Source organism: Gracilinanus agilis, chromosome 3, assembly GCF_016433145.1.
Source record: "Gracilinanus agilis isolate LMUSP501 chromosome 3, AgileGrace, whole genome shotgun sequence".
Taxonomy (NCBI): Eukaryota; Metazoa; Chordata; class Mammalia; order Didelphimorphia; family Didelphidae; genus Gracilinanus; species Gracilinanus agilis.
The window spans coordinates 510,954,413-510,964,426 of record NC_058132.1 but is presented as its reverse complement, the minus strand read 5'-3'; positions in this window follow the sequence as shown (position 1 = coordinate 510,964,426).

The window sequence follows — 10,014 nt, the reverse complement described above, 5'->3', positions numbered from 1 at the left end:
AAGAAAGAAAGAAAGAAAGAGAAAAGAAGGAAGGAAGGGAGAAAGAAAGAAAAAGAAAAGAAGGAAGGAAGGGAGAAAGAGAAAGAAAGAAAGGAAGGAAGAGAGAGAGAAAGAGAGAGAGAAAGGGAGAGAGAGACAGAAGACAGAGAGGAAGGGAGGAAGAGGAAGAGAGAGAGAGGGAGAGAGGTGGAGGAAATAGTTTATCTCTATTGGCCCTCAAACCTGAAAGAAAGTTTAGAAGACAGGAGGTAAGTTTAGAAGACAGGGAGTATGATTTTTTGCTCTAAAAGTTGAAGAGAGAAGAGAAATTGCATTGGAAAACTGTCTTTATCAGACTACCTGATCAGATATATTAGTGGGTGGAGCTTGAACATAGGATAAGGCTATGTTTTCTGAGTTTATCCTCTTCACTTTTCTCCTTCAGTCTAGAGCCTCAGAGTTCAATGCTGCCTTGTTAAGGTGCTTGATGGCAACTGAAAGTTGGTCAAAATTCCTACTCCTATATAGTCTCAGATGTTTTTAGCAAGTCACTTAACGCCTAATACTGAGCCCTTACTGCATTTCTGCCTTAGAACCAATAGACACTATTGATTCTAAAACAGAAAGTAAGGATTTCTTTTTTTTTTAAGTCCTACTCTTCTCACTCTGTCTTTCTTGAGCTGGAAAGGTTTCAGGCTATCAGTAGCACAGACAAGATTTTCTCAGCCTTCAAACAATCTGGCCACAGTAAAGTTAATGTTATTATCTGTTTAGCTCCTCAATTCTTCTTCAGAATTTGGTTAGAAATTGTCCTTCCCCAAATAAAGTTTGAGAAAAAATTTTTTCTACTGGAAAAAAATATTGTCTGGTACTCTGCCATCAGCCCCATGGGGAAAAAATAACAGGAAGTTGTAGATTAACATTCAGAGACTTAAGACAGTCTCTGAAGTACAATTTATCCAAGAGTAGTATGTGCTTCTATTTCTGGGTTCTTTGTAGAAATTCATAAAGAATCACATAGTTATTTCAATGAATAAAGGAGGAGTCATTTTGTCCTCTTGTTAGTAAATGGGGAAAATATTAAAATAAGGGAATTTAGCCTAATGCTATTGATTCACCCTAACTCTGGTCAGGTGTGATATAAGGACTATCTAATTTTTTGAATAGAGAGAAAGAAAAGGGATCATTTGGCTCTAAACAAGAAAAAAAGAAGGAAGCTAATTCTTGTGAAGTACAGTTTGATTTAGAATAGCTCAAGAAAACGAAAACCAACATCTGTTGTGGTTTATATTTGGCTGGAAGTTTTAGGATGAATACAGACTATAGTTTCTGCAATGGGAATATGTGGATCATTTATGTAAATACTTGTCCATCCACATGTTACTCTAACTGGAGTTTTTAATTAATTCTCTTTCTGCACAGGTTCTAATCAAGGGTTTGTACCCAACCTAACCATGAGCCCCCAACTGAAAGAAAATACATCACTTGGCTGAACACAAAATTAAACCCACAATACATTATTTTTTGCCTGAACTTTTGGTGTTTTTAATATACCTAATGAAAGTTTGAATTTAAACCAAATATTCATTTTCTAAAATTCTTCAGAGAGGAAGGAATTGGAATATTCTCTATAGTAAACATGAAACAATATTTTTCTCTCAGTTTATGTCCCATGTTTTATTGTAATTTATCACTCCTGTCTTTTTGGTTCACTTAGCCATATAAATGAAAGCCATATCCATGTACACATGATCCTAGTAAGGAATTCTGAAGTTTCTAGATAAAGGAGTTCCAGAGGTGGAGGTTGTCCTACTTCTCTATTAAGAAAAGGAGGGGATATTATTGTGAGAAACTATGCAAAGTCATACTGTCTATTGAGTTTATTGGATATATAGGTGAGAAGGACTTCTAGAACAAAGAAATCAAGATCAGGGCCCAAGTCAAATTAAAAATATAGTTGGGAAATGTTTAGCAAAATTGAAATATATATACATATATATAATATAAATTTGGTTTTCTTTTTTTATTCAGTTGTGCCCAATTCTTTTTTATTAACATTTAATAATTTTTATTTTTTTAGAAAAGTTAACATGGTTACATGATTCATGCTGTTACTTTCCCCTTCACCCCCTGACCTCCCCCCTCCCATAGCTGATGTGCATTTCCACTGATTTTAACATGTGTCATTGATCAAGACCTATTTCCAAATTGTTGATAGTTGCCTTGGTGTTGTAGTTTTGAGTCTATATCCCCAATCATGTCCGCCTCAACCCATGTGTTCAAGCAATTGCTTTTCTTCTGTTTCCACTCCTACAGTTCTTCCTCTGAATGTGGGTAGTGTCTTTTCCATAAATCCCTCAGAATAACATTGTACTAGAAATACTAGCAGTAGCAATTAGAGAAGAAAAAGAAATTGAAGGTATCAAAATAGGCAATGAGGAGACTAAGCTAGCACTCTTTGCAGATGATATGATGGTCTACTTAAAAAATCCTAGAGAATCAACTAAGAAGCTTGTAGAAATAATCAACAACTTTAGCAAAGTTGCAGGATACAAAATACATGTAAATAAATCATCATCATTTCTATATATTTCCAAAACATCAGAGCAGCAAGAGGTAGAAAGAGAAATACCATTTAAAAATCACTCTAGACAATATAAAATACTTCTGAATCTATCTATTAAAACAAACACAGGGGGCAGCTTGGTAGCTCAGTGTATTGAAAGTCAGGCCTAGAGACGGGAGGTCCTAAGTTAAAATCTGGCCTCAGACACTTCCCAGCTGTGTGAACCTGGGCAAGTCACTTGACTCCCATTGCCTACCCTTACCACTCTTCCACCAAGAAGCCAATACACAGAAGTTAAGGGTTTAAAAAAAAAAAGAAAAAAGAAAAACACAGTAATTATACAAACACAACTACAAAACACTTTCCAAACAATTAAAACTAGATCTAAACAATTGGAAAAACAATGATTGCTCCTTGGTAGGATGAGCTAACATAATAAAAATGATCATTATACCCAAATTAATTTACCTATTTAGCGCCATACCTATCAAAATACCAAAAAACTTTTTTTTACTGAATTAGAAAAAACTATAACAAAGTTCATTTGGAATAACAAAAGATCAAGAATATCAAGGGAAATAATGAAAAAAAAATGTGAAGGAAGGGTGGCCTAGCAGTACCAGATATTAAACTATACTATAAAGCAACAGTTGGCAACCTTTTTGGCCGTGAAAGCCATAAATGCCTGCAGAAGGAGGAGGATGGAGGCACTGAAATATGGGGTGGGGGCTGAAGGGGCCCCCTGGGACACATCTTTGGGCTCTGTCTGGACTGGCCAGTGGGGAGGTGGAGCCAGATATGACTCGAGAGCCATACGCTGTCTACCCCTGCTATAAAGCAATGTTCATCAAAACAATATGGTATGGCTAAGAGACAGAAGGGAAGATCAGTGGAATAGACTTGGGGTAAATGACCTCAGCAAGACAGTGCATGATAAACCCAAAGAGCCCAGCTTTTGGGACAAAAATCCACTATTTGACAAAAATTGCTGGGATATTTGGAAAACAATATAGGAGAGATTAGGTTTAGATCAACATCTCACACCTTACACCAAGATACATTCAGAATGGGTGAATGACTTGAATATAAAGAGGGAAACTATAAATAAATTGAGTGAACACAGAAGAGTATACCTGTCAGATCTCTGGGAAAGGAAAGATTTTAAAACCAAGCAAGAGTTAGAGAAAATTACAAAATGTAAATTAAATGGTTTTGATTATATTAAGCTAAAAAGCTTTTGTACAAACAAAAACAATGTAGTCAAAATCAGAAGGGAAACAACAAATTGGGAAAAAATCTTTATAACAAAAACTCTGACAGGGGTCTAATTACTCAAATATACAAGGAGTTAAAGCAATTGTATAAAACATCAAGCCATTCTCCAATCAATAAATGTGCAAGAGACATGAATGGCAATTTTCAGGTAAAAAATAAAAACTATCAATAAGTACATGAGAAAGTGTTCTAAATCTCTAATAATTAGAGAAATGCAAATCAAAACAACTCCGAGGTACCACCTCACACCTAGCAGATTGGCTAAAATGATAGCAGGGGAGAGTAATGAATGCTGGAGGGGATGTGGCAAACTTGGGACATTAATGCATTGCTGGTGGAGTTGTGAACTGATCCAACCATTCTGGAAGGCAATTTGGAACCATGCTCAAAGGGCTATAAAAGACTGCCTGCCCTTTGACCCAGCCATACCATTGTTGGGTTTGTACCCCAAAGAGATCATAGATAAACAGACTTGTAAGAAAATATTTATAGCCGTGCTTTTTGTGGTGGCAAAGAACTGGAAAATGAGGGTATGTCCTTCAATTGGGGAATGACTGAAAAAATTGTGGTATATGCTGGTGATGGAATGCTATTGCGCTCAAAGGAATACTAAACTGGAGGAATTCCGTGTGAACTGGAAAGATCTCCAGGAATTGATGCAGAGTGAAAGGAGCAGAGCCAGAAGAACATTGTACACAGAGACCAATACAGTGTGGTAAAATAGAATGTAATGGACTCCTGTACTAGCAGCAATGAAATTTGGTTTTCTAAATTAAAATGCTGGCATTCAGGATCCATTTCTGTTTATATTTGACATCATTCTAGAGCTAATTGAGGAATCATTTAAAAAGTGATCTAAAGTCTTCAGTCTTCTTCATTTGCATTTATTTCATTTTGGTCTTATGGTTACTGTTTAGATAAGAAAGGGAAAACTTTGTATATTAAAGCCTGAAATTTTCCTTTATCAGGGAAGTAGAGGAGATTACTCCAAATGCATGGGCATTGTCAGAGTTGCAAACAACTGACTTACTGTTATCCTATAAGTATAAAAATCACAGACTGCATAGAGCGTCTTTCTCTTCCTTTTCTTCATGAAGTTGCTTTATGACACCTCTATTTGGTCCTCTCATTCAGGACAATTGTCAATCTATTTGGGGCCAATGATATAACTAAGTGCCTCCCTACCCTGATGTTGATTCTTTACTAATTCATTTCTTTTCACTCAGGAACATGGTGAATACATTATTTCTCTGCTCTTTCCCTTTCCTTCATATTCACAATACTTCAAAAGACTCATGATTTCATTAGTGTGGGCATTCCCTTAATTGATGTGCATCACAATAGTTCCATGACTTAGTAAATGGTTTTCATTACTTTTCAGATTCCAAAATACAAATATACCTGATAGAGAAGTGATAGCATCTTCACAATTATCTGAGCTATTTGTCTGACAATTGACATAATGAATATCATTATATCTATACTTGAAAATATTCTGGTGAAGTAAAGGCCTCCATAACTAATGCTCTGTCATAACTTTTTAGAATCTAGGATAATCTTATTGCCATGATGAGGCATTAGAATAGAACAGGAGAAAATCATGTTCACAGCTCAGCTAATTCCAAGACAAGTAATCTCTTTCTGGTATATCAACTTTCATTTTAGCCTCTTCCCCTCTTCCTTGGGCCATTCTAATTATTGTCCAGTCGTGTATATTTATGGTTGTTTCTCAATACTGTGTTTAGATCTCTTTTCTTCTCTCTTTTCATTCTCTTACTTGGTGAACTCATCAGTTCCCCTGGGTTTAATTACCATCTCTAGGCAGATGACTTCCAGGTCTGTACCTTGTCTATTCTTCTATTCCTAGTCTCTCTCCTGAGTTTTAGTTTCTCATCTCCAATTGCCTATTGTACACTTCTAGTTGGATGTCCCAAAGGTACCAGAAAACATAATATATTCAAAACAGAACTCATCCTTTTCCCCTGAAACCTAACATTCTTCCAAACATTTCCATTTTTGTTAGAGCTACCATCATCCTTCCTATTATTCAGTGATGCAACTTCAGTGTCTTTCTTAACTATTGACTCTCTCTTGCCTCACATATCTAAGCAACTGCTAAGTTTCTTCAATTCTTCTTGTACATAGTTCACATTCAGTTCCTATTCTATAGTCTTATAGCCTTCACCCTCCTGAAACTTCTCATCACCTCCCACCTGGACTATTACAATTATTATACTAATTAATCTCCCTGCCTCAAATTCTTCTCCTTTCAATTCATGTTGCATGCAGCTGCCAAAATGATTTTCCCAAACCATTAATCTGACTGTCACCCCCTCCTGAATAAATCTCTATTACACCTAAGATCAAATTTAAACCTTGCTATACAAAGCCCTTCATAATCTGGTCTCCTTTTAGCAGGGAGAGAGGTATTAGCAGTTAGGCATATCAGGAAAACTTTCATATTCATGGTGTTTGAGCTGACTTTTAATGCAAGCTAGGTATTATAAGAGATGGAGGTGAGAAAGAAGAGCATTCCAGGCAAAGAGTTCATCCAGTTTAAAGATAAGATGAAAGTGTTTATCATTCTAGCCAAATTATGCATTATCTTCCTTCACAAATTCTTTGCTCCAGTCAAATTGATTTTCCTGCTGTTCTTCACACCTGATACTCCATCTTTTTATCTTATGTTTGTGTTGGTTGAACTCTATCCCTGGAATACTCTTCTTCCTCACCTTCATCTCTTATAATATCTAGCTTGCATTAAAATTCAGCTGAAACACCATGAACATGAAAGTTTTCCTGATACCCTTAACTGCTACTACCTCCCTCCCTGCCAAATTTACTTTTATATATTTTGTCTTCCCCTCCATTGAATGGCAGTCTATTTGAAGGAAGTAACTGTTTCAATATATTTTTTTATCTTCTTCTGTTCCTAGGTTTGGCATAGTGCTAAGTACCTAGCGGGCAGTTAATAAATGATTGCTAATTGATTAATTCCTCTCAAAATCATTTCCTCTTCTATTCTCTTTATTTTCTTTTGAGCCAAAGAATGATCCCAATGGAATTTAGAATAAATTGGAGCAGAGATATCAAACACATAGTATTCCAGAGCACAGCTTTAACCAGATTAAACTATAATTGAGGAATATTTAACAAAATAAATAAAAATACGATAAGACAGATTACATTTAAAAACTAAGACAGTATGTGACCCGCAGGGATCCTTAAATATGGATTGGTGGCTAATATTTCTGTTTGAGTTTGACACAACTGGACTTGAGTATTGTTAATCATATATTTGTATCAAGTAAAGAAAGCCTACAAGTTTTTACATGACTTTATGCATAATAAAAACCAAGTTCAACAATCTCTAAAGATCTTAGAGTTTTACAATAGTCCTTCAGAATTTTCAGGAAATTCTCTCATCTACCGCCTTATTATGCTTTAATCTTTTTAATATATGTAGTAATATTCATCACTGGGTGGGTTACACAGTGGTAAACTTTTTAAACAAAGCATTTCAAGAACTATTTACTAGGTTGTAAAAGGGTTATCTGGGTTAGGAAGAAGAATATTCACAAAGAAGTAATCAGAGATACTGGAAGACTGAATTATTGAAAAAAGTTATTAAAATTACAATAATATTTTCTTGCATTTTCCACAGAAAATGGAATGTTTGAGCTATTCACTTAACATTTTGAGTTAAATCGTCACTTCTCAACTGTGTCCTGATACCTTCCATATGACATCCCAAAGCAATTCAAGAGGATCTACAGTCAAAAAATAAACTACTATACTTTGCTGTGTTTGTACCCATCTCCAACTATTGCTGTAGTTTTAGTTACAGTCACATATAGGAAGTCCTATGTGTTGTGGCAAATGGTAGCCAGGAACCCACTGTCAGTACCATAACCAGGGAAAGCATCATAACTAGTGAACTCAGTCAGTCCTTTGGCTAGAAAAGCAATTGAGCCATACTTAGCTGAATTGCATGGCATCTTCCATTATTTGTGAGTCAAGATTTTGTTTGAAAAGGTACTTTAAAGGCAGAGAAAGGACTATTACTTAATCATAAATAATTATATTGGATAAATTTACTACTTTTTCATGTCTTGAATAAATCAAGGCTGCATCGTTTTGGGGTCCTAGAAAGAGTTCCTTTTATGAGTGTGGCTATGTGCTTCTTCCTCCCGGGAACTGTTTAGAAGGGCAGCAAATGGGGAAGTAATCTAAATCTGTGTGGCCCCTTCCCTAAGTGTGTTGTGTCCTTTAGCAGTTTTTAGGGTAAAAGTTCAGTATCTAATAAGACCTGCCTCAATTGATGAGGCCTTTCTGAGACTAAGCTGTATCTCTGAAAATACAAGTGTCTGAGACTCAACCCATTACCCTAAGGGTATACAAAAGCTGTAGTCAGATATAGGGGCCCAGCTGGGGTTTCCTGCACCTGGCACAGTAGTCTTATTATTATTTTTTTTTTGTCAACAGCAACTCACATGATCATAGAACAGTTATCACTTCCTCTAACCTGGGGTTATATTTACAGCCTCACACTTTGGGGGACTAAAATTGGAAGTGAAAGTTGTAAGCACAGTAGGAGCTCATGCTCTTCTGAGAGTTTCCCAGTACTCTGTTCTCCAGCCTGCTTTTGGTTCTCTGTATTTTGCAATAGTTTTTGTACCAACTAGGTTTTTGCTACTCTCCTTTAAGTGCTCCCTTCCCAGGAAGACTCCTTTTCAACTTATTCTTTCACCCTTACCTTCTTCCATTATTTGTTTTACATTCCAAAAATTAGGTACAAACTTACATCTTATATTTTCCATAACTGTACCAACTTCAAATATCCTATTATCTTTACAAATTATGAAAAAAAATTTAAGGCCTTTGTCAGATCAGATGTTCTGTTATTTGATTTTAAATTTAATTAACATCAACAAATCTGTATTAAGTCTTTATTATGTAAAGCATATTGTTCTAGGCCCTGTGAATTAAAAGATGAAAAGAAACATCTTTGCTCCCAAGCAACTTGCATTATTGTTCTTGTAGTCATGAGTTCTCTTAAGAGAGTTGGGGAGAGAACCCAGAAGGGAAGAGTTCATATTAGCTGAGATATGTGTATGTTCAGTGACTGTCAAATCTTCTCAGGAAATGAACCATAAAAGGAGAAACTTCCTTTACTTTTTAATTTCATCCTAATTTCAGTTGAATTGCTGTTTTGCCATATACCTCTAAAAGTGTGTCTCATTTTCATGTTTTATCTGATGAGTCTGAACTTAAAATAGAGAATTTTTGTTATTTTTAATTCAAAAATAACAAAATTAAAATTTTTAAAATTGTTATTTAAAAATTTTTTACCATTATTTATTTGTTCCTTATATTTTTCATGTTGTTTTTCATAGATTCACAAAATTTCAAGATGGAAAAGATGCAGCGGCCATTTAATCCAACACATACCTTAAAGGGACCCCCAATCCACTTCACACAAATCTGAGAATTTTTTGTTTAAAGATCTCAAATGAGGAAAGAACATACTCCTGAAGGCATCCTTTCCTATTTTGTGTAACTCTTATCTTTAGGAATTTTTTCCCCCTATATCAAATCTAAATATTTTTTCTTTGCTTCCTTCACATAACAAATAGTTCTGTCCTATAGAGTTAAATAAAAGTCTAATGCCTATTTCATCAACTTGTAGACAACGATTGTGTTCACATGATCTTTCCTCTTCTTCACTATTTCCTTCACTTAATGTTCATAGGCTATAGACTAGAAGTCCTTTATCATTCGAGCTGTTTTCCTCTCGACACTCTTCAGTTCATTAACATCCTTCATTGATTATAGCTAACAGAAACTAACACAATACTCCAGATGTGTGCTGACCAAAACAGAATATAGTGGTATTGTCACTTCCTTACTCTGAAAGCTATGCTTCCTTTATTGCATAAAATCATGTTAGCTTTCTGGTGTGCTGTATCATCTTGGTGAATAATATTGAGCTTATAGTATTCTAACATCCCTATTTTTTTCATACAAACTGCTTCTTAGATATGCCTTGCCTATTTTGTATTTAAGGAGCCAATGTCTTGAATCGAAGTCTAAGGCCATATTTTCCCTGTTAAATTTTATCTTATTAGATTCTTCCCAGCATATTGTCAAGCTTTTTACCCCCTATCATCCAGTGTGTTAGATTTTGAGTTGAT